This window comes from Schistocerca nitens, chromosome 9, assembly GCF_023898315.1.
Source record: "Schistocerca nitens isolate TAMUIC-IGC-003100 chromosome 9, iqSchNite1.1, whole genome shotgun sequence".
Taxonomy (NCBI): domain Eukaryota; kingdom Metazoa; phylum Arthropoda; class Insecta; order Orthoptera; family Acrididae; genus Schistocerca; species Schistocerca nitens.
The window spans coordinates 363664624-363691069 of NC_064622.1; positions in this window are offsets into that span (position 1 = coordinate 363664624).

Below are 26446 nucleotides of genomic sequence, written 5' to 3' on the forward strand. Positions count from 1 at the left end.
TTTATCGAAATTCAACCACTAAAGCGATAAAATAGTGTGTGAATGTTTTTTTGAAACTAAATAATTACTAAAGAACTACTAAAGGATTTTAAGGTTACATCTAAGACAACTGGTATTTGAGTCCTCCGTTAGAAATAAAGGGATACGTGTTTCAGAGTTTTTGGAAATTCATGCCATAAGGAAGCGCGAAAGGGGATGACAATATTTAAGAAAATATTTCGTTACATTACAAAATATTTAAAGCTAAATTTATGAAAATTTCTATTTCGCTTCTCCGTTAGATATAAAGAAATATTTGTTAGAGGATGAGAGTTGCCATGGAAATATCTCCACAAGACCGCAAAAGTTACAACAAAAACTTTGGACTACCAGAATCGCTTTTTGGTCAGAATCACATTCGGAAAAGATCATATTTATATGGCCTTAATTAGCATGAGAAGCATAGAAGTTGTTGAAGTTTGTGAACATAAAAATAATTTAAAATACTCTCTGCAGCCCATGTAGTCTACGCTAGCATAGCGCAAAGCTAGTTATAGATAACTTGTCTGCATGGTGCCTTTGTATGCGGGAACACTACAAAGAAAGATCGCCTTACATCTTCATAATTTCTATCAAATTTCCACCGCAAATGTGAAGCAAACACGCTCTGATATGTAGACAATTTTTTGCTAAAAAAGAACACTTTTCACCCTTACACTGAATGCACAAATGACGTCACCGCTCACACTGTCACTGCTAATAACAAACCAGTTCCTTTCATGACTCTTTACTCAAATTTCACTCCTAACAAGTTTCGCGATTTTATCAATGTGGCGGATATGAATTGCGTAGCTAAATTTGACCATCGACGGATATTCGCAACGGCTAACTGTGTTATGCAGCACCTAGAAGAATGGTGGTAGCAGAAATGTCAGACAGTCTTCTTCAATTTTATGTTCCTTAAGTATAGCCAACAGAGTCTGTTACACTTTCATATATGATAGAAGTAAGCTGGCATCCCTTTTCCTTGAATTAAGGAACATTATTCTAATTGCTTTAAAATCAATTCCAAAAGTCACATTGAATTTCATTCTTAAAAATAGATACGATTGAAGGTGCGATCTACGGATTGTTGCTGTGGAGACAACGAGACAGCTTTATCAGATACGACGTAGTGTAGTCTCTTCCCAAAGAGTCATCGTAACAACGAGAGCACGCTGACAACTTTTACTTTTGCTGTTTTTACAACGTAGCGCTCGATCTGCACATGATAGGCAACTTAGGCTGTTAGTGTGTTTAGATGCGGTCATATTTCGCGGTAGTAAGATTCACTGTCGATCTTTTCCAAGAGAAATACTTTCATTTTTTTTGTGGAAAATCGCTACAGTCTGGTTCAGGAACTGCGAGCTGTATTTTTGCCTGCACTTCAAACTACGTTCATTAAGATATTTACGAGTATAGTCGATCAGGTTGAAGTACAGTAGAACTGTTGTGCTCAGTGAGTGAAAATTTTACAATCAGGTTTATCCATAGTAATCAGTCGCATATAAATCCGTATTTTTTGCAGAACTAGCTGGATTTCAAGTTCAGTGTAGCCATCACGAGTGCTAAAAGTAAAAATAAATATATTTATCAGGAATTTGAACTGGATACATCAAGAACCGTTTTAGCAACCGTGCAGCTTAAATATTACAAGACAAAACACACCGTTTGCAAGCGAGCCTTGTAGACATGTGGTTTAAACGTCTTAAAACTGTCTATATAGTTTATGTTGTGATTATTTATATTTTATGAGGATCTGATGTGTATTGCCATTTGTAACTAAGTGCCATCTAGTATTATGGATGCACGTTGTGCACTGTGGCTGGCTGTGCATGATTTTAAACAGCAGCCTCAATGTTAATTTATCTTAGGCAGATTTTATTATTTGTAACATCATGTTCATTTTCAAGCTGTCGTAGTCTACATGACTCACAGCTATACAGCATGTTGCGTCTTGTCATGTAATATTCAAGTCGTTCAACTCCTAAAATGGTTCTTGATGTATCCCATTAAAATGTCGGATCTCTGTGATTCTTATTCTTTCTTGAACTGGTGATGACTATATTGTAGTTGCAATACGGCTATGGTTGCAATAAAATACAGATTTGTATGTGACTAACTGTTGTGTTCGTCTATGGTGATATACCGTATAGTCGAGTTCGATCCTAGTAATCTCTACGCCCTTTGATACTCAGACAGTTTGGGCGACAGTTGACCAACTCGGTTGTTTGATTCAAGTGTGTCGCTGTTGTTAGTTGCACACCTTCTTGACTGTTTTGATGGACCACATAACTTGCACTATACTCTATTCGAGAAAGAAACATGTTGTCACGGCCGCTTCAACTTTATTTGCATCCGTTAACCGAAAGTATACGGTTGCGTGATTAGTCGTCAGTATTATGGGTAATGCCAAAGAGTAGAGTTTGGAATGTAACAGGGAGAGGGAAGTTGTGTAAAACTTTTTAAAAATCGGACTGGAATTATAACATTCGAAGCAGATAAAAGAAAAGCTGTAGTTGTGAAAGGAGTGAGACGGGACTATAGTTTATCTCCGATGCTTTTCTCTACACTAAGAAGTAAACGAAACCAAAATGACGTTTGAGAAGGCAATTAAAGTTCAGCGAGAATAAATAAAAGCTTTGAGATATGCCGATGAGATTTTAATTCTGTCAGTGGCGACAGAGGACTGCGTTATCAGTTGAACGGTAAGGGTAGTGGCCTCAGAAGAAGTTATAAGACGAATATCAACGGAAATTAAACCTTTGAAATGAGATTTAGTTAATCTTCAAAATACCAAGGGAGTGGGGTAAGGCCCGAACTATTGAAACTATTTTAATCTAATCAGTAACTTCACATTTTGAAATTCTGAAAAAGTATTTATTGTTTTAACGACTTCTTCTATTAACTTCAGTAAATGTTTTAAAGTGTTCATCTAAATCCAACCCAAAAACTTAAGTCTTAGAATGGATGTCACTTTCCACAATGTATGTCATAATCAATATTTTCAGGTGCAGAATCTTACTTACACATCAGTACTAATTTAAAGAGTACGTTGTGAGTGAAAGTCAACTACAATGAACAGAATTTGCATTTCTTAAAATTATTTTTAGGGTAGGTTCAAAGTATCGCCTTTCGATACCATTCTGGACCCTACTTACACATTGGTATCCATTTGAAAAGCGTGATGTTAATATAAGCCAACAAGAACTTAAGAATTTTGATTTCTTTATTTTTTGTGGGGTGAGCATGAAGTAGTCTCCAATTGGTAATGGGCGATACGGAAAATAAACAGCTATGGTGAAATCAGACGATGCGGAGAAAATTATGTTAGAAAATGATATAGTGAAAGTAGTAAATTAGAGTCGCCATTCGGGTACGAAAATAACTGATGATGGTCGAAGTAGAACGATTGGAAATGGAAACAAAGGCGTTTAGAGCAAGACAAGTGACAACATTTACTATAAGTTTTACTGTGACTACCCCATTTACAGTGGTATTTGTGAGGAATGTAATCTTGTACAGAAGTGAAACGCATAAGGTTAACCGTTTAGACGAGAGGAGAATATAAATTTAGAAATGTGGGCCTAAGGATTAGATGGGTAGATGGGAGAAGCAATGCAGAAGTACTGAGCAGAATAGAGCGCTGGAAGAAAGTATGGATAACTAATGATGTACAGGGAGGTCAAGGCTTGAAAACAGTCACTAGATTCAAATGGATGTAAATTTCAGCATTTATGTAGAGATGAAGGGACTTGGACAGGGAAGATTAGCACAGAGGGATGATCATACCTGTACTCTGAAGACTGCAAAAACAGTAACAATATTCAGAGAGCGAGATGAAGTCGGACGTACACGTAAAATCAGTGTAATGAAAGACAAAAGAAAAATACAGAGTTATTGGAAGGTTTCTATGAAAATAAGGATTCTTTGTCTCTGCAAATCCTACCCAGTCATTCTTGTGCGAGAGCTAGCCGTAATTCGTAAATAAATGTAATGATTTACAAGTCTGATCATATTATTTTGAGCGCGTTAGATATTAAATATAACTACGCCAGAGTGTGTCAAGATAAAAATAATGATTTCGGAGCCAAGATGACCATTTATAGCACATTCACTTAAATGAATGAGTTCCTGGAAAGTGAGACGTGTTCGCATCATCGACACTGACTACAGACGTGTCCAAAATTAGTCGTAGACTCTATTTCACCCCCCCCCCCCCTCCCGTGCTCGAGCAGGGCACTCTTTCCTCATAGTTCTGCCATACTTGTTGATATCCGTAATGATGATGTAATCCATTTGTTAACATTTGCCGTTGAACTTTTAGTAAATGAAATTGTAATTGTAAATGTAGTAGTATTGAAAAAGATGATAGCATTTTTGTATTGCATTGTCAATAAGTCAAACATTTACGATGAGAGGTGATATGGTCACCGTGAAGATAACAGCAATCGAAAGAAAATATGTAAAAACCACACAATGTGTTAACGATGGCCCTATATTGCGGGCCATGAATGGTTGCCACAATATTATTATGTTTCATCCCATTAACGAAGTCAATCACGCTTATATTGTACTTTGGTCTGCTCCTGGTAGCTGAGTGGTCAGCGCGACGGAATGTCATACCTAACGGCCCGGGTTCGATTCCCGGCTGTGTCGGAGATTTTCTCCCCTCAGGGACTGAGTGTTGTGTTGTGTTGTCCTAATGATCATCATCTCATCCCCATCGACACGCAAGTCGCCGAAGTGGCGTCAACTCGAAAGACTTGCACCAGAATACAGTCTACCCGACGGGAGGCCCCAGCCCCACGGCATTTCCACATTGTACTTTACTTGTCTCTTTAGTCATTACGATTGAAACCAGCCATTGAAAGAAACAAGTACTTGTGGTAGTAGACTATTGTTGTTTTTACATATTGTCAACATTAACGTTATGCATGTTGACGCCGAGTCTGTTGCGAAAGTTCCTTTTACGTTTCGTTCACTAAGGACCAAGTTCGCTTCTGTCAAAATTTTGCCACACTCCCAGTTCATGTGTGTTGAACATCGGTCGCTTATGGAGCTGGTAATATGTCTCCCTACCGCATCACACAGCTATAGTAGCGAATTTCACTACTGGTCATTAAAATTGCTACACCAAGAAGAAATGCAGATGATAAACGGGTATTCATTGGATAAATATATTATACTATAACTGACATGTGATTAAATTTTCACGCAATTTGAGTACATAGTTCCTGAGAAATCAGTACCCAGAACAACCACCTCTGGCCGTAATAACGGCCTTGATACGCCTGGACATTGAGTCAAACAGGGCTTGGTTGGCGTGTACAGGTACAGCTGCCCATGCAGGTTCAACACGAAACCACAGTTCATCAAGAGTACTGACTGCCGTATTGTGACGAGCCAGTTGCTCGGCCGCCATTGATCAGACGTTTTCAATTGGTGAGAGTACTGGAGAATGTACTGGCCAGGGCAGCAGGCGACCATTTTCTGTATCCAGAAAGGCCCGTACAGGACCTGCAACATGCGGTCTTGCATTATCCTGCTGAAATGTAGGGTTTCGCAGGGATCGAATGAAGGGTAGAGGCACGGGTCGTAACACATCTGAATTGTAACGTCCACTGTTTAAAGTGCCATCAATGCGAACAAGAGCTGACCAACACGTATAACCAATGGCACCCCATACCATCAAACCGGGTGATACGCCAGTTTGGCGATGACGAATACACGCTTCAAATGTGCGTTCACCGCGATGTCGCCAAAGACGGATGCGACCATCATGATGCTGTGAACAGAACCTGGATTCATCCGAAAAAACGAAATTTTGCCATTCGTGCACCCAGGTTCGTCGTTGACTATACCATCACAGGCGCTCCTGTCTGTGATGCAGCGTCAAGTGTAACCGTAGCCATGGTCTCCGAGCTGATAGTCCATGCTGCTGCAAACGTCGTCGAACTGTTCGTGCAGATGGTTGTTGTCTTGCAAACGTCCCCATCTGTTGACTCAGGGATCGAGACGTGGCTGCACGATCCGTTACAGCATGCGGATAAGATGCCTGTCATCTCGACTGCTAGTGACACGAGGCCATTGGAATCCAGCACGGCGTTCCGTAGTACCTTCTGAACCCACCGATCCATATTCTGCTAACAGTCATTGGATCTCGACCAACGCGAGCAGCAATGTCGTGATACGATAAACAGAAATCGCGATAGGCTACAATACGACCTTTATCAAAGTCGGAAACGTGATGGTACGCATTTCTGCTCGTTACACGAGGCATCACAACAACGTTTCACCACGCAATGCCGGTCAACTACTGTTTGTGTATAAGAAATCGGTTGGAAACTTTCCTCATGCCAGTACGTTGTAGGTGTCGCCACCGGCGCCAACCTCGTGTGAATGCTCTGAAAAGCTAATCATTTGCATATCACAGCATCTTCTTCGTGTCGTTTAAATTTCGCGTCTGTATCACGTCATCTTCGTGGTGTAGCAATTTTAATTGCCAGTAGTGTAGTTCTACGATAGACGTTCAGTAAGTAATACAAAACGTATTTACGCAGACAGTTTGGGTTGATAAATTGCGGGATTTGTTGTGGGACATCTTGGGATATTTCTGCTTCATGTCGTATGGTTTCGTGAAGTTGTGCTAGGTGGCGACGCTTTATGTAGCATTCAACATTGGCGTCTGTGACGGAGGTATGTTCCAAGCAGAGAACTGACGTTGAATTTCATCTGGCTGAAAATAAGAGCATTGTAGATATTTATAGGTGCTTGTAGAATGTCTACGGAGACCTGGCAATGAACAAAAGCACGGTGAGTAGGTGGGTGAAGTGTCTGTCACCACCATTGTTGCGCAACCCTGGACGATCTGTAGAATGCCAGTCGACCACTCACGACTATGACTCCTGAAGTGTTGGAACGTGCGCTCATTCTCATTTGGGGTTATCGACGGATCACAATCAAACACCTCGCTGCACAACTGGACGTCTCTGTTGCTGATACACTCGTTACTGTACTGTTGGTCCTGATCCGTCCCACATCTCATATCTCGCACCTTCCGACATCCATAGGTTTTGCTTAATAAAGGCACTCCGTGGGAAGCAGAACGCGGATGATGGGGAGATTGTTTGCGCAGCAAGACGTTGGCTCCGACACCGACCAGCAGAATGTTACCATGTGGGGGGTACAGGACCTCCCAACAAGGAGGAGCAAGGGCGTTACATTGAACGGAGATTACGTTGAAAAATAGAGGTATATAGCCAAAAGGGGCGGAGAATAATGTGGTCTGTTGGAATCCTGAATAAAACCAACCTGCTTTCAGAAAATACATGTTGCCTTACTTACTGAACTCCCATCGTGTATACGCAACAGTTCACGATCCGCAGTGTGATATGAACACCATTAGACGATGGGACCAATCCCGAAATACTGCACATAAAATGGAACCGACAAATCGGCTGTACGCATTGCAGCACACCCATTTATCGTGGAAGCGGACTTAATGTGGAAACGCTGTACCAGAGGTGCCGCTGAGGCCGTTCGTTTATCGTTTGACGTCGGCCAGCAGGAGTTGCACGACTGCTCGTCTCGACCGACAGCAGCGCCTGCCGAGCGTCTGGCGTGTGAGCCGCTGTGGCCCCGGCTGGGACCGAAGCGACGCCCGGCGTCGCGACGGCAGTGCCGGCGGCGTCCGCCGGCCTCGCCCCTCCTCGCCTCGCCGGCCACGGCCTCCGGTCGCGGCCCACGCGGACGCGGGTCGATAAGTCCGGCGGCGGCGACGCGGGGGCAGCTGTGGGCTGTGGCCCTCAGGCCCGAGCGCCCTCCAAGAGGCGAGCCCCCGAGGGCGCAGTGTGACGGTGGCGGATCGGCGGAATGCGTCTAGTGTGATATCACCGGAGCCACTCTCGAACGCCAAAAAATTAGTAATATTAAGGAAATATCACACTAATACCTGCCTCTAGCCTTCATAACGGTCTCCACACGACGCTTAAGAGAGTTCCTAATTTTCTTTAGGTACTATTTATTTATACTATAATGTCGACTTTCACGGCCGGAAATGTCATGTCCATTATAATTATCCGGGCTCTTATGCCGTGGTCGGTTGATGAATTCTGTGTCAATTCCCATTGACACAGAATTCATCAACCGACCACGGCGTAACAGCCCGGGTAATTATAATGGACACTATTTGTTTATATTGCCTACTATATCGACAATTTCGACACCTGCTACCGGGAATCCGGTTTCGTAAACAGCACAATAGCCTCTGATCGCAAATATTTTTTTATTCAGTTAATGATCATTATCATCATCTTAAGAGTGATCTAAAAAGAGAAAATGTGCATATTCATGAAAGTACATAAAATTAGGATGTCAAGTAACACAAACTATATCATAATACACACTACTGGCCATTAAAATTGCTACACCACGAAGATGACGTGATACAGACGCGAAATTTAACCTACAGGAAGAAGATACTGTGACATGAAAACGATTAGCTTCTCAGAACACTCACACAAGGACGGCGCCCGTGGCGACACCTACAACGTGCTGACATGAGGAAAGTTTCCAATCGATTTCTCATACACAAACAGCAGTTGACCGGCGTTGCCTGGTGAAACGTTGTTGTGATGCTGCCTCGTGTAAGGAGGAGAAATGCGTACCACCACGTTTCCAACTTTGACAAAGCTCGGATTGTAGCCTATCGCGATTGCAGTTAATCGTATCACGACATTGCTGCTCGCGTTGGTCGAGATCCAGTGACAACAGCCATCTGCACGAACACTTCGATGACGTTTGCAGCAGCATGGACTATCAGCTCGGAGACCATGGCTGCGGGTACCCTTGACGCTGCATCACAGGCAGGAGCGCCTGCGATGGTGTACTCAACGTCGAAACTAGGTGAACAAATGGCAAAAAGTCATTTTTTCGGATGAATCCAGGTTCTGTTTACAGCATCATGATGGTCGCATCTTTGGTTAGCGACATCGCTGTGAACACACTTTGGAAGCGTGTATTCGTCATCGCCATACTGGCGTGTTACTCGGCGTGATGGTATGGGGTGCCATTGGTTACAGGTCTCGGTCACCTCTTCTTCTCATTGACGGCACTTTGAACAGTGGACGGTGCGTTTCAAATGTGTTACGACCCGTGACTCTACCCTTCATTCGATCCCTGCCAAACCCTACATTTCAGCAGGATAATGGTTCAAAATGGTTCAAATGGCTCTGAGCACTATGGGACTTAACATCTGTGGTCATCAGTCCCCTAGAACTTAGAACTACTTAAACCTAACTAACCTAAGGACATCACACACATCCATGCCGGAGGCAGGATTCGAACCTGCGACCGTAGCAGTCGCGCGGTTCCGGACTGCGCTCCTAGAACCGCTAGACCACCGCGGCCGGCAGCAGGATAATGCACGACCGCATGTTGCAGGTCCTGTACGGGCGTTTCTGGATACAGAAAATGTTCGACTGCTGCCCTGGCCAGCACATCCTCCAGATCTCTCACCAACTGAAAACGTCTGGTCAATGGTGGCCGAGCAACTGGCTCATCACAATACGCCAGTCACTACTCTTGATGAACTGTGGAATCGTGTTAATTCTGCATGGGCAGCTGTACCTGTACACGCCATCCAAGCTCTGTTTGACTCAATGCCCAAGCGTATCAAGACAGTTATTACGGCCAGAGGTGGTTGTTTTGGGTACTGATTTCTCAGGATGTATGCACCCAAATTGCGTGAAAAGGTAATCACATGTTAGTTTTAGCATAATCTATTTGTCCAATGAATACCCGTTTATCGTCTGCGTTTCTTCCTGGTGTAGCAGTTTTAATAGCTAGTAGTGTACATAGTCTGGAAAGTTAGCAAACATACAACACAAAGTCAGAATAAAGAGAACCTGTCAAAAGCCACTGTGAGACGTGCAGCAACAGAGTTGATGAAGTTATGGAAGGTACCGACAGGAATGTAGAGTCATGCCGAGTCGAGTGCAGCGGTCACCTGCGCTATATTTCTCGGCTGAGGAACTATGGTGCGAGCAGCCCGATCTAGGCGGTCGCATAGATTCGCGACAAACCCGGGTAGTTTGGGCCAGGAGAGTGCGGTAAACTCATCCTGGTGCTCTGCGGACCGCGCACATACACTGTGAGCTGGGTGATACGTTGAGCTGGCCTTATGGCAGATGCCATCCTGCCGAGTAAAAACGAACTGCATATGGTCATCAAGGACAGATGCATATATACGTTGATCCAGTGTGTCTTCCGGTACGACGAGAGCACCCAGTCCACAACACTGCCTTCTGCGGCCTGGACCCTTCCAACGATTGTTACAAGGTGTTTGATTTCTCTCCAATGAAGAAGTTACCTGTAGCCCTTCAGTGGACTCCAGCTGCGGTATTGGCTAGCAAATTCGTCGATGAACAACAGACAGCAAGATAGCATCAACATGGCACAACGAGCCTTTGATTACCCCTGTCACCTATGTTCTGTGGTGCACCACACTTGCGTCGGCGCTGTTTTTGGATGACGCCATTTTGCTATGCACGGTTTATTTTAACCAGGACGGCATGAAAAATGTTTACAAACAGCCAGATGAATAGAGCGTCTGCCATGTAAGCAGGAGATGCCGAGTTCGAGCCCTGGTCGGGGCACACATTTTCAACTGTCCCCGTTGACGTATATCAACGCCTGTATCCAGCTAAGGGTATTCATTTCATTGTATTGATTTAATTGTAATTTCGTTTCGACAAAGTTTCCTCCCTTGGCCCCAACGTGACTTTATGACCCCAATAGTCAGTTAATGTGACGTAACGGATCCACCACACCCACCACTCCAAGCCTGCTCTAGCTGGAAGACCCACGTAAGTCGCCTTAATTAGTTTCCATTCGTTCTGTCGATTCTGCCATGGTGACATACCCAATGCATTTGGTCGTCCTCTGTGTAGGAATTAATTCCAGCGACGGGGAAACCCCGACGACGCTCACTCACTCACTCACAGTTCACTTCAGCTTCATTACTAAGAATTGGATATTTTCTGTACATTAAATGTTTTCTCACTTCTGTTTCAGATAACTTATTTGCTGATTCGTTCATCAAGTGCAGTGCCTTGAACTACGTCCCTTAGCGTAACAATGTATTTGTTATACAGGACAGATCTTTGTAATGTGGGCAGTGTAGTGTGATGTGATCTGGTACACCAATGTCACTGTATGCACACATAGCTGTCGCGCGTTCTTTATCTTGTATAAATAGTCAGGGTGTGGGCCATGATTTCTCACGCAGCGAAGCATGCCTTTAGCTGGATTCGTGACCACTCTCTAGTGAATATTTGGAAATATGCCTCGCACCCTGCGACGTGTTGTGGTATTGTCCTCGTCTCTCCGTCACTCAAGTACTTTCCATAAGATAAGATCTCACTCGTTGTTATTTCTTCATACGTTATTTCTCTCATCTTGAGAACATTCAATTTTTCGAGGAAGTAGAGAGATTCTGTGAATCTGACATGGTATTTATCGGGCACATGCCTAGTATGACCGACAGCGCCTGCACCTGTGTTGGCCCAAAGGTTCCTGTAAGTCTCAGTAGCACATTCCCCTGTGTAAGCGTTAGGAATAATATATTGTTGTATCGCAGTCTGTATGCCCAGACGCTGACGGCAAATTCTATGTTGTCAGTAAGAAATGCATCATGATAGATTATAAACAGTCGTAGTGTGATCATAAAATGAATCATCCCCTGTCTGAAGGACGGAGTGGCCGAGTAGTTCTAGGCGTGTAAGCCTTAGGAACAATATATTGTTGTATCGCAGTCTGTATGCCCAGACGCTGAACGCAAATTCTATGTTGTCAGTAAGAAATGCATCATGATAGATTATAAACAGTCGTAGTGTGATCATAAAATGAATCATTCCCTGTCTGAAGGCCGGAGTCGCCGGGCAGTTCTAGGCGCTACATTCTGGAACTGTTCGACCGCTACGGTTTAAGTAGTTCTAAGTTCTAGGGGACTGATGACCTCAGAAGCTAAGTTCCATGGTGCTCAAAGCCATTTGAACCATTCCCTGTCTTGCCAATTTGTGCGTAACCCTAGTGGCTTTCTGACACGTCTGAGAGATACAGTGAAGTGAAAATAGTCACGGGATACCTCCTAAGATCGGGTGGGATCTCCGTTTGCCCGATGCAATGCAGAAACTCGTCATACATGGACCCAAAAAATCGATAGAAGTCCCACGCAGATTAACTGAGTCATCCTGCCTCTATAGCCCTCCATAACTGCGAAAGAGTAACACGTACAAGAATTCGAGTGGGCAATTGATTTGGGTGCCAGGATGTTCATCATATCAATCGCGAACAAGTGTGGCCCGATGAAAATTCCATCTTTATTTGGGAACATTAGGTTAGTTAGGTTTAAGTAGTTCTAAGTTCTAGGGGACTGATGACCATCGATGTTTAGTCCCATAGTGCTCAGAGCCATTTTTGAACTGCCCTGTTGTTATACCTTGCATACGCGGTACGACCGACATTTGTATATGTCCACGAATGGCTGCTCAAACAGCCGAATAGAATCGTTTTCAGGCAATTACCGGTTTAATTTGAACAGAGGATCCAGCCCATCCCATCTAAACACAGCTCACGCAATTGTAGTGCAACCACCATCTTACACAGTGCCTTGTTGACAACTTGGGTCCATGGCTTCGTGGTGTCTGCGCCGCACACGAACCATAACATCATCTCTTACCAACCCAAATGGGGGCTCATAGGACTAGGTCAGGTTTGTCATTCGTCCAGGATCCTACCGATATGGTCACAAGCCCAGAAGAGGCGCTAAAGGCGATGTCATGCGGTTAGCAAAGGCACTCGCGTCGGTCGTTTGCTGTCATAGCCCATTACCACCGCATATCGTCGTACTGTCCTAACGGTTACCCTTGCCATACGTCGCACATTGATTTCTTCGGTTATTTCACCAAGTGTGAACACTGACAACTCTACGCAAACGCCGTTGCTCTCAGTCGTTAAGTAAAGGCCGTGGTGGGCTGTAATGCCTGAAATTTGGTGGTATCGTCAAACTATTGACACTGTGGTTCTCGGAATATTGAATTCCCTGACGATTCCCGAAGTGGGATGTCCCATGCGTCTAGCTTCAACTACCATTCCGCGTTCAAAGTCGGTTAGTTGCCATCGTGTGGCCATAATCACGTCGGATACTTCGTAACATGAATCACAGTACAAACGATAGCTCTGCAAATGAACTGCTCTGTTTTTCTCTGCCTCTTGATGACTGGGTGTTGTGTGATGTCCTTAGGTTAGTTAGGTTTCAGTAGTTCTAAGTTCTAGGGGACTGATGACCATCGATGTTTAGTCCCATAGTACTCAGAACCATTTTTGAACTGCCCTGTTGTTATACCTTGCATACGCGGTACGACAGACATCTGTATATGTGAATATCGCTGTCCCGTGGCCTGTCACCTCAGTGTATGTGTTTGAAGGTTACGTTTCTTGTTCAAATGTATGCTCAAATACATCCATACATCAATCCATAACACGAGCGAGGGCTGACGTTTAGATTCCTTTCGTTTTTGGGTTTTCAGTAATCTGACTTTTGATGAATCCAGTCGCTATTTCTTCTCCTTTGCCAATTCCTTCATCCCTGAATAGCACTTGCACCAAGGTCCTGAATTATTTGGTGGATGTATTCCGATCTCTGATTTCCACTACCGATTTTGTCGTCCAGAGCTGCACCTAGTTCACTGGAAATTATGCCTGATATCTTAACCATGTCTCTTCTTCTTATCAGTGTTCACTGTAAGTTTCTTTTTTTGACTAATTATACGAAGAAATTAGTAATTCTATATGTCACCACTCTGCTTTCCGTAGCATCACATCTCAAACTCATTCTATTGTTTCCTGAATTTCTGGCAGTCCACTATTCACTACGTAACAATGTGCCCCAAAGTAATGGGATTTTTGGTACTAGTAGATGGATGTTGCGCAAGAACCTCCTCTTTTCCAGTGATAGTTTGCTTTTCAAGTTCTCCCTGCTGCATCCGTTACGTGCTATTTTGCCTCCAAGGTAGCAGAATACTATCGCTTCATATACTTTGTGTCCAATTTTGAATTTCAGTTTACCGCTAACCAAATATCTCCTGAATGTCGTCTAAGGGCTCCTTATTTCGTTTTGCATTCTACTTTGTATTATTCTCGTCAGGAACTTGGATGTATAAGCAGTTAAGCTACATGTATGGTAAATTTCGCATTTATCTGTCATTGCTATCTTCTGGATTTTGTGAAAGATATTCTTGCTAAAGCCAAACGGTATATCTCCAGTCTCAACGTTTCTTCACATAAACTTGAACAGCCGTTTAGGTACCATTTGCTGCAATCATTTAAAACATTCTCATGAACCGTTATTGATCAATTCGACCACCCATGCGGACTTCATCTCAGCCTCGTCCCCCCCCCCCAAAGCTGAGTGGTCAGCATGACAGATTGCCGTCCTGCGGGCTCGGGTTCGATTCCCGGCTGGGTCGGAGATTTTCTACGCTTAGGGACTGTGTGTTGTGTTGTCTTCATCATCATTTCATCCCCATCCGGCCCGCAGGTCGCCCAATGTGGCGTCGAATGTACACTACGGGCCATTAAAATTGCTACACTATGCAGAAATGCAGATGATAAATGGATATTCATTGCACAAATATATTATACTACAACTGACATGTGATTACATTTTCCCGCAGTTTGGTTGCATAGATCTTGAGAAATCAGTACCAATAACAACCACCTCTGGCCGTAATAACGGCCTTTATACGCCTGGGCATTGAGTCAAACAGAGCTTGGATGACGTGAACAGGTGCAGCTGCCCATGCAGCTTCAACACGATACCACAGTTCATCAAGAGTAGTGACTGGCATATTGTGACGCGCCAGTTGCTTGGCCACCATTGACCAGACGTTTACAATTGGTGAGAGATGTGGAGAATGTGCTGGCCACGGCAGCAGTCGAACATTTTCTGTATCCAGAAAGGCCCGTACAGGACCTGCAACATGCGGTCGTGCATTATCCTGCTGTAATGTAGGGTTTCGTAGCGATCGAATGAAGGGTCCAGCCACGGGGCGTAACGCATCTGAAATGTAACACCCACTGTTAAAAGTGCCATCAATGCGAACAAGAGTTGACCGAGACATGTAACCAATGGCACCCCATACCATCACGCCGAGTGATACGCCAGTATGGCGTTGACGAATACACGCTTCCAATGTGCGTTCACCGCGATGTCGCCAAACACGGATACGACCATCATGATGCTGTAAACAGAACCTGGATTCATCCGAAAAAATGACGTTTTGCCATTCGTACACCCAGGTTCGCCGTTGAGTACACCACCGCAGGCGCTCTTGTCTGTGATGCAGCGTCAAGGATAACCGCAGCTATGGTCTCCGAGCTGATAGTCCATGCTGCTGCAAACGTCGTCGAACTGTTCGTGCAGATGGTTGTTGTCTTGGAAACGTCCCCATCTGTTGACTCAGGGATCGAGACGTGGCTGCACGATCTGTTACAGCCATACGGGTAGGATGCCTGTCATCTCCACTGCTAGTGATACGAAGCCGTTGGGATCCAGCTCGGCGTTCCGTATTACCCTCCTGAACCCACCGATTCCATATTCTGCTAACAGTCATTGGATCTCGACCAACGCGAGCAGCAATGTCGCGATACGATAAACCGCAATCGCGATAGGCTACAATACGACCTTTATCAAAGTCGGAAACGTGATGGTACGCAATTCTCCTCCTTACACGAGCCATCACAACAACGCTTCACCAGGCAACGCCGGTCAACTGCTGTTTGTGTACGAGAAATCGGTTCGGAACTTTCCTCATGTCAGCACGTTGTGTGAATGCTCTGAAAAGCTAATCATTGGCATATCACAGCATCTTCTTCCTGTCGGTTAAATTTCGTATCTGTAGCACGTCATCTTCGTGGTGTAGCAATTTTAATGGCCAGTAGTGTAATAAGACCTGCACCAAGGCAACCGGACCTGTCCCACAAGGGGCCTACCGCCCAATGACGCCAAACGCTCATTTCCATTTCCATGTCAGCCTCCTTGCTGGAAGGGGGTTCTGATTACGAGGCTGGACATGAGACGTAGCTCTTTAACACATGGCTTCCTCCTCCGGCTGGAGGATCCATCACTCAGTGTGGTTTGTGGTGTACAATTTTCAGTTCAGCATATTTTGGCAACGTGTGTCTTATATACCGATATTAGAGCAGCATTAAATCTCGTTGAAGATCTGCCCTCTAGCCTCGCTGATACTGATTCCAGAGTTACAAGAGTAGTGATATTTTGTGAACTGTCAGGCCTGATCCTTAAATTGGTGTGAAATGGAGACAGACCTTAATGCATTATAACTGTTCCAGGTATGGGGACAGCCTTCGTCCCCGTCACCTCCTCCCCCTCATGAGATTGGCATGCTACCTTTTCGTCAGGGCGTTGATGACCATGATGTTGAGACCCCCTCATCTAAAATCATCATCATCATCCAAAACCGAGAGGCAGACAACTTGATGCATACTACAAGCTGAATACTGATGTGAATACTGGTGAACAGCCAGCCTTCCTCCATTATTCGGCCATCGTGGATGAGCTGCAATCTTCCATCCTAGCACCGACCAGGTGAGGCCTGTCCCTGCAGCCTCCTGGCAGACTCGTGAATATCTGCTGCAGTATTGATCGATCCATGACAGGTGACCAGAGACGAGTCTTCAAGGCAACTGTCATACTGGAGCGTAGTCGGCTGTCTCCAAGTGAGCACACGATTACTTGTCTTCGAGAGCGCAAAGGTGGAAGCCATACTGTTCATCACAAAACGTCTGTGCGGGCAGCGCCTCCTCCGCCCCACCGCCGACTCCAGCATGGCACGCGGCCAATAGCACTGACCTACGGTGGCGACGTCATGACCCGCTGACCAGACATCACCAATCTTTTGCTGCATACACTGATGAGCCAAAACATTATGATCACTGCCCACCTTGTGGTTGAATGGCTCCTGGTGGTGTGGTTGCATGTGACGCAGTAAGGAAAGAATGTAAGCGGAAGAGAGACGAATTTGTAGTCATTACAGTGAAGATGCAGGCAGCAGATGGCTGAATCCAGGGCGCGTTGTTGTGCCGCTGGGGAGGGAAACGAGAAAATCTCAAACGGCGAAGCCTACTTCGTGGGCATCTATGAAAAGTGGCTGGAGGATGGAGAGATAGAGAGTAGGCCACATGATGATTGTTCCAGCACTGGGACAGGCAATATCTATGAAGGTGAGAAAGAGAGATAATGGCCACCTCCTCGTCCCTCGTTTAGTGAATGATGTCGCGTCGTTTGATCAGTGCTGTCTATGCCCCCTTTGGTTTCATTGTAGTAGAGATTGATGTTTGTCTTTTTTTCTCTCTGTCGACTCATCCACCTTGTTATCATTGTGTTGTGTGGAAAGGAGGTTCTTAGTAGGCTTTAGCTTGGAGATGTATGAAACCAAGGTAACTGGTTCATTGCCTGCCGGCCGAAGTGGCCGTGCGGTTAAAGGCGCTGCAGTCTGGAACCGCAAGACCGCTACGGTCGCAGGTTCGAATCCTGCCTCGGGCATGGATGTTTGAGATGTCCTTAGGTTAGTTAGGTTTAACTAGTTCTAAGTTCTAGGGGACTAATGACCTCAGCAGTTGAGTCCCATAGTGCTCAGAGCCATTTGAACCATTTCATTGCCTGTTTTCGGATATGTGAATAAGAACTTTGAGGAAAATAGCTCTCGACCCTGCTTTAGCTGTTCTGGTTTGTGTTTTCTCTTACTCTTCAATGTTTCCGTCAAAGTTGTCATCATTGTAAAGCTCCTCGGCTAGGTCTATGGCTGTGTAATAACGATCTGTTGTTATATTTCTTCCACTTCCTGCCAGCGGATTCAATAGGCATCCAACAACTGCGTTTCTCGGCAGATCGTTCATGCTTCCCCGCATAGACCTGCATTTTTGGAACATACCGGATGTATGCATCTGATAACATCCTAATCAATATGTCATACTTCCCCTGCTTGTCTTTCATAAAGACCTTAAAGGGACATCTTCCTAGAAATTTGGAAGGTATTTCATCGATCGTTAGATCTCCACTTGGTATATAGTATCTCATAAACATTTCATCTATTTTGTCGAAAACTTCAAGAAGGTATCCTGCTTTCGTCTTTCGGTTCTTATCATCAAATCTAATCAGGGACAGAAGTTCTGCACGTCGAATAGGACGTATTGTAGCTATGTAGATATTATTTCTCAGTATTTTCCTCCATAAGTTATTTGTGCCCATGAGTATCAAAATACCAATCGAGACGTATATTTCTTCTATCGTAGTGGGTTTTAAGTTCTGATTACGAGCTTCTTGCGTTGTATAGTAACGATAATCTTAATTATTTCTGGAGTTATAAACTTTTTGAAAGATTCTAACACACTAGTGGTCAAGCCTTCACGTTTCAAACCTTCACAAAAATTCACTATGATTTGTACTGACCTGCGTATTTGCCTGAGAGTCGCAGTAATATATTCCCTACCGCTTTTTGCTGTAACAGTGATGGTGGAAGCAGCTGCATGCTGATATGAAACTTCCTGGAAGATTAAAACTGTGTGCCAGACCGAGACTCGAACTCGGGACCTTTGCCTTTCGCGGGCAAGTGCTCTACCAACTGAGCTACCGAAGCACGACTCAGGTCCGGTACTCACAGCTTTACTTCTGCCAGTACCTCGTCTCATTCTAGCTGCATGCTGTTCATCAGGGTATGAACGCCGTGAACTGGACTCATTTTCAATTACTGAGTCACTATCGTATGTCACAACGGTATCATCTTTTTATGGATCACTTTCTCCACCTTCACTTGCTTCATTTATTATAACTGACTTCTCTTCACGTGTGAGAAACCTGTAATAGTGATGAGACATTTTATTACAACAGCGCGTAATGTACAACTACTCAAACAACAAAGGAGATTTACTTCAAAACAACAAAAGCAACAGAATACAGCGGTACCAACAGTCAGAAACTGTAGTTCTTTCTGCCACATTCAGAAAAATTTTAATGAGAAAATTTGTGTCACTTATATTTAAGGGGGGGGGGGGGCAAAATCTACCCGCTCTTAAATTAAATATAACAGGCAGATTTAAATACTTCACAAAAATTATAAAACCATGTCAGCACAAACTGTAGATATTTTTCTACAACTACCTAAATTCTTGCTTCTTCACTCCAACGAATAGATATATTACACAAATAAAACAAATATTGCGGGAAATTTTTGCCCCTTTAGTGGTGCTGGGGTTAAGAATGCTTACGAAATAATACCTCTAAATAGTGACTACCCCAAGGCAACATATTGATTTTACAACGATGTTTTGCTTCCAAACCCATTACCCTTCCCCGCATATTGCTGCTGCACCTCGGCAGACAAACTGGAACAAAGGGTCTACATTACATCTCATGAACTGAAACTTCCTGCCAGAGTAAAACTGTGGCCGGACCTTTGCCTTTCGCTGGTGGCTGCTCTACCATCTGAGCTATCCAAGCACGACTCACGCACCGTCCTCACAGCCGTACTTCTGCCAGTATCTCGTCTCCTACCTTCAAAGGCAAAGGTCCCGAGTTCGAGTCTCGGTCCGGCACACAGTTTTAATCTGCCAGGAAGTTAGCGCACACTCCTCTACAGAGTGAAAATCTCATTCTGGATCTAATGAACTGTTCGTTACGTTCGGCAAAATGCTTATTCGAGGGCGTTTTACTAGCAGTGCCAACAGATGTAACCACCTAATGTTCGAAAAACGTAGGAATTGCTGACAACTGTGTTATTGTTTGGCCTTTGAGATGATTCTGATACAAATAAACAAAACGCATTTTGTATTATAGAAAGGCAGGAAGGACCATTGCCGTTCGACAGCAAGATTCGTGATCATTCACTGAAAACAACATAAATTGTAGTACAGCATGGAAAAACCATACGGAGTGACAAAAATGAAAAATTAGTGGCGGGAGAAGTAAATTCCAGACTAAGATGCATAAAAACTTCAGTGTCCTTTAGCCGAGTGGAGTAACTGCCAGTATTGAGATACACATTTTGCAATAACAATTTTTTTCTTAACATGAATAAACAGTATGCAGGTTCTGAGAAAGTATATTCACTCAACGTGATAACAGAAATTTCAACGCTTCACAGCGGCTGTCACATGTCGGGCACCAGCAGCGGCCGGTGTTAGTTCCGTATCTGGACGTTGTATGGGCTTGTGGTTGGTCAGAGCCTAGAGAGTAACTGGTCACTGATAGGTGGAGCATAGACCTAAACACATGTATGTGGAGGAGTACATATGCGGTGTCGCGAGGAGACTTGACCGCGCAGACGCGACTGCAGAGCTGTGTACCGCGACCTACACGCCACGCATCGGCACGCCTTCAGCCACTGTGGCGCCTGTAGGAGGCTTGATGGTAACTCAGTAACTATTCTATTGACGAACATACTCGGAGATGAGGCAGGAGCCGTGCCTGGCCCGCGAAGCATATACATAAATGTGGTCGCTGAATATGCAGGGCCGCAGCTCTGCTTCCAACGTAGGAAGAACACTCGTGCTTCACCCACAAGAGAGGAAGAAAGCTCACGAAAAACATATGTTACCGAGTGATGAGAATTGCTCGTTGAATTACTTCTACTGCACAGCTGCTATATATTGTACTGTCAAGGACCGTTCTGTCGTATTCTTGGGCCTATTTTTAGTGTTGTAATACAGAACCTTACAAGTAGCATTTGTAACCACTCCGTAATTTAGGTTTGTACATTTTTTGAGTCATCATCATCCGACTTGTTAGATGTGATCCACCACGAATTCGTCTCCTGTGTCAACCTTCTCAGAGTAGCAACTAACGTCCTCCATCGTTTGGTGGATATATCCCTGTCTCTGCCTTTCTCTACAGTTTTGCCATCTACAGTTCCCTCTAGTACCATGGAAGTCATTCCCTCACGTCTTAAAAGATGTCCTATTATCCTGTCCCTTCTCCTTATCAGTGTTTTCCACATATTCCTTTCCTCTCCGATTCAGTGCAGACCCTCATTCCTTACTTTATCAGTCCACCTAATTTTCAGCAGTCGTTTGTAGCACCACATCTCAACTGCTTCGATTCTCTTCTGTTCCGGTATTCCCACAGTCCATATTTCACTAGCATAGAATTCTGTGAGGTTGCAAGGGATAGTGTAATAGTATAACTAATTTGCTGGATGTGGTAATGTTTACTGTGGAAGAACAGTTGGGATGTAGCAACCACAATTCAATATATTTATGGAGTCACCTTCTTGACAAAAAGAGGAGGCAGCATATAACAGTTTCATATAGAATTACTTAGTTACATAATTGCCTGTGTCTCAGTGCATAACTTGGTACATATGTTAATGATGTAAGGTGTGATTGTCTTGCTAATCATTGGATTTCACTGAAATAGGAGTACTCCATAAACATAAGAGCTCTTCAAAATAGTTCAAAACTCAAATTTAAAGCATAGTAGCAGGGATAATATTTTGGACATTAAAGAATGTGTTTTATATAAAAATTAAGCTGTAAGGATTTTTGAGAACCCAAGAATAATGAGTTATTGTTTTTTATTGTGAAGGTACTGTTCAGTTTTCGATCTGTGTAGAGCAAAATAAGTATTTCGTAGGCCACACCTTTTAGGCAAAGAGGTGATTAAACAAAAGAAGAGGGGTGAAACCGCCAAAAAGTGAAGTGCCCTTAAGTATGTAAATAATCTGATTATTTCCTACAAAATAATATAATGTATTTAGTTTTGGGGATTTTGATAGTGTAACATTGTAAATGCATTATGTCCATGTTTAGAAATAATATATTTGACTAATGTAGTGTCACGTGACCGGACACAGGACAGGGGATAGGGGACAAAGGTCGAGGTCTTTTGATCGTGGTCCGTCGGTGCGGTAAGGTCGGTGCGGCTAAGAGCCGCCGACATATTATCACGTGGCCATCAGTTTGTTTTGTGGATGTGATTTAGTAAAATAAAAACGTTTTCATTCTAAACTGTTGTCGGTGTAAATCATTTGTGAACGATCGTGATTTAGACAAATACTTGAATTCATTCACTGCTGTACTTAGGCTGGCTATTTACTCAATATAGGGCGCGAATGCAACTGTGCACAACCGAATCCCTTTTGCAGACGACTCATGATGAAAGGTTGTGTACAAGCCCGAGTGAAGTTGCAATTCCCTTCTCTGTTCATTTTCGGATATCTCTTCCTGTAGTAGACTTTTCTTGGTCAGAAATGCGGTTTTACTAGTGATAATCTGCTTTTTAATCCTCCTTGCTCCGTAAGTCCTGGGTTATTTTCCTGCCTAGATAGCAGAATTCGTTAACTTCATCTGCATCATGATCACCAGTCCTGATGTTAAGTTTCTCGACTACTTCTCATTACTTTTGTCTTTCTGCAGTTTACTCTCACACCATATTCTGTACTCGTTAGTCTGTTCATTCCATTCAAGATGTCCTGTAATTCTTCTTCAGTTTTACCTGTGATGATAGAAATGTCATCAACGCAACTTATAATTGAAATCCTTTGACCTTGAGTTTTATTTCTAACTTTCCCTTATTTTGGTAATTTCTTCAATGTATAAATTGGACAGTAGGGGATAAAGACTACATCCTTGTCTTACGCACTTTTTAATCCGTGCCCTTAATTCTGGTTCTTCCACTGTTAATTTTCCCTCACGGTTCTTGTACATGTTCTATATTACCCGACTGTCGCTATAATTTACCGCTATTTTTCTCAGAATTTCGAACATCTTGCATCAGTTTACACTCTCGATCGCTGTCTCTAGGTCCACAAATCGTATGAAAGTGTATTAATTTTCTTTACTCTTGCTTCCATTATCAATCGTAACGTCAGAATTGCATCTGTTGTGCCTTTGATTTTCCTAAGGCTAAAGTGATCATGGTCCATTAGATTGTCAATTTTCTTTTCCATTCTTCTTTATATTATTCTTGTCAGGCTGTCACCCTGATTGTGTCATAATTTTTGCACTTGTCAGCTCTTTAAAACTTGAGAATTGTGGATTATATTTTACCGAAAAATTTGTGGTATTTCGCCAGATCCATATGTTCTACACAGCAGTGTGAATAACTGTTTTGTTGCCATTTCCACCAATGATTTTAGAAATTTTGAAGGAATGTTATGACTATCTTCTTCCTTATTCAATTTTTTGTCCTCCAAAGCACTTTTGAATGCTGATTATAGAACTGGATCTCCTATCTTTTTTACATCAACACCTATTTCTCCTTCTACCATGTGCTCAGAGAAGTCCTCCAATCATACAGGCCTTCAGTGTATTTCCTCCATCCAACCGGTCTTCTGCTCTGTATTTAATAGTGGAATTTCCATTGCACTCTTAATGTTGCTACCCTTGCTTGTACTGTAATTGAAAGCTGTTTATCTACCAGTGTCGCCTAATGCTGAGGAGGCAAAGGCGGGTGCTTCAAAATTGGCTCTGAGCACTATGGGACTCAACACCTGTGGTCATAAGTCCCCTAGAACTTAGAACTACTTAAACCTAACTAACCTAAGGACATCACACACATCCATGCCCGAGGCAGGATTCGAACCTGCGACCGTAGCAGTCGCGCGGTTCCTGACTGAGCGCCTAGAACCGCTAGACCACCGCGGCCGGCAAGGCGGGTGCACTCTCGGTTCAAAAAACAACACGCCAATGACGACAGGCAAAAGTTATTAGAAATTTGTGCTTCTGTAAAAGAGATCTATGTGTGCAGAGTACAACAACTTTCACAACCATTAGTTTAGCAAAAAATCTTGCCGAGAACCCAAGAAAATCCTGTTCCTACTTAAAACCGCTTCTATCCACTCACTCGTTGACCAGTCTGATGAAGGAATAGAAGACAGCAAAATGAAGCTCAAGTTTTAAATTTCGCTTTTAAAACATTGTTCATATAAAAAGATCGTGCAAATATTCCATCTTTTGATTGTTGGATAGTGTTCCCTACACAGGACATAGTAATAGGTATCTCTCTGGTAGAGAAGTAAGTTCAAGAGTTGAAAACAGGAGATCCGCCACGGCCTGACAGAGATTTTACAGAGAATATTCTACGGCACTTGTCTCCTCCTTAGTTAGAATTTATCGCAAATCTCTTGTCCAGCGCAAGGTTAGAAGCGAATGGAAGAAAGCGCAGGCGACTCTGGTATGTATATAAGAAGCGTTAGAAAATGAACTTCGTAAATACGAAAACCCCTTTAGTTTGCTTCAGAATTATTATAATTTATTCTGAGTCTGAACATAACGAATACCCGTGAGACGGAAAAGTTTTTGTCCACAAATCATCAAAGATTTAGAAAGCCTCAATCGTACAAAACTCAGATTGACCTTTTCACCCATGACAACCTGCGAACCATTGCTGAAGGGCGACAGATAGACACGATATTTACATGTTCACAGATTTCTGGCAACCGTTTGACACGGTGCACCGCTGCACGCTGTTTATGAGCATACGTAATAGACTCCCTCCAATAGCGTGGCTCGAACACTTCTTAAGTAATAAAAAAACAACTAAGACTAGAACGGAGTACGTTGCCCTCAACGGTAGTGTTCGTCATAGTCAAGGGTATCGTGAGGAGTGCCTCAGAGATGTGTGATAGGCTCTCATTTGTTCTGTGTAAACTTAAATGATCTGAACGACAGGGTGAGCAGTAATCTATAGCTGCCTGCTGAGAACGCAGTAATATACGGGGGAGTATCATCATTGAGTGAGTTTAGGATACATGGTGACTTAGACACAATTTCTACACTCGTGCTCATTAATTAAGGATAATTGCAGAATGTGGTGCCACGCAACGTGGCAGTACACAAAACTGGCGCTAATAGCATAAGCATATAAGGAACAGACACGGCACAGATCCGTAAGTCCATGGTATTGGTGATAAGTTGAGAAAACTGTTTCCTGAGCATTTACCCCGACATCAATACGGTGTATAACCACCATGCACACGTACGCAGGCCGCACAACGGGTTGGCATACTCTGGATCAGGTGGTCGAGCAGCTGCTGGGGTATAGCCTCCTATTCTTGCACCAGTGACTGTCAGAGCTCCTGAAATGTCCTAAGTGTTTGAAGACGTGCAGCGATACGTTACCAAGAGCAACCCAGAGGAGCTCGATAGGGTTTAGGTCTGGAAAACAGGCAGGCCACCCTATTCGCAGGCCACTCCATTATCTTCTGTTTCAATGTACTCCATAATGGCAGCTCGGTGGGGGAATGCTTTACCATCCATCAGGGGGAAGGTGGGATCCACTGCACCCCTGAAAAGGCGGTCACACTGGTGAAAAATGACCTCCAGATACACCTGACCTGTTACAGTTCCTCTGTCAGAGACATGCAGGGGTGTACGTGCACCAGTCATGATCCCACCCCACACCATCCAACCACGACCTCCATACAGCTCCCTTTCAAGGACCTTAAAGGGTTGGTATCTGGTTCCTGTTTCATGCTAGATGAAAAGCCTTCGAGAATCACTGTTCAGACTATACCTGGACTCGTCCGTGAATATAACCTGGGGCCACTGTTCCAATGACCATGTACTGTGTTCCTGACACCAGGCTTTACGGGCTGTCCTGTGACCAGGGCTCAGTAGAATGCACGTTGCCGGTCTCCTGGCGAATAAACCATGTCTGTTCAGTCGTCGGTAGACGGTGTGTCTGGAGACAACTGTTCCTGTGGCTGCAGTAAGGTTCCGAGCAAGGCTACCAGCTGTACTCCGTGGCCGTCTGCGGGCACTGATGGGGAGATATCGGCCTTCTTGTGGTGTTGTGCACTGTGGACGTCCCATACTGCAGCGCCTGGACACGTTTTCTGTCTGCTGGAATCGTTGCCATAATCTTGAGATCACACTTTGTGGCAAGCGGAGGGCCCGTGCTACGACCTGCTGTGTTTGGCCAGCCTCCAGTCGCCCTAGTATTCTACCCCTCATAACGTCATCAATATGTGTTCTTTGAGCCATTTTCAACTCACAGTCATTATTAGTACATCTGAAAACGTCTGCACACTTAATCGCTGCACCGTACTCTGGTCATGCACTTACACGCCTCTGGGTATGTGGATTACTGCCAGCGCCACCGTGCGACAACCACAGGTCAAATGCACCGCATGGTCATACGCCAAGATGATTTAAACCCGCACACCTCCCACCAGGCCGTTGTTTCACCATATATCAGCATTATCCATAATCTATGAGCTTGAGTGTAGTTGGAGTGGTGAATGGAAGCTTGCTGTAAATGCAGAAAGAATGTGAATTAATACAGATGAGCAGGAGAAACAACCGCGTTCTGTTCGAATACAGCATTAGTAGTGTGCTGCTCACAGAC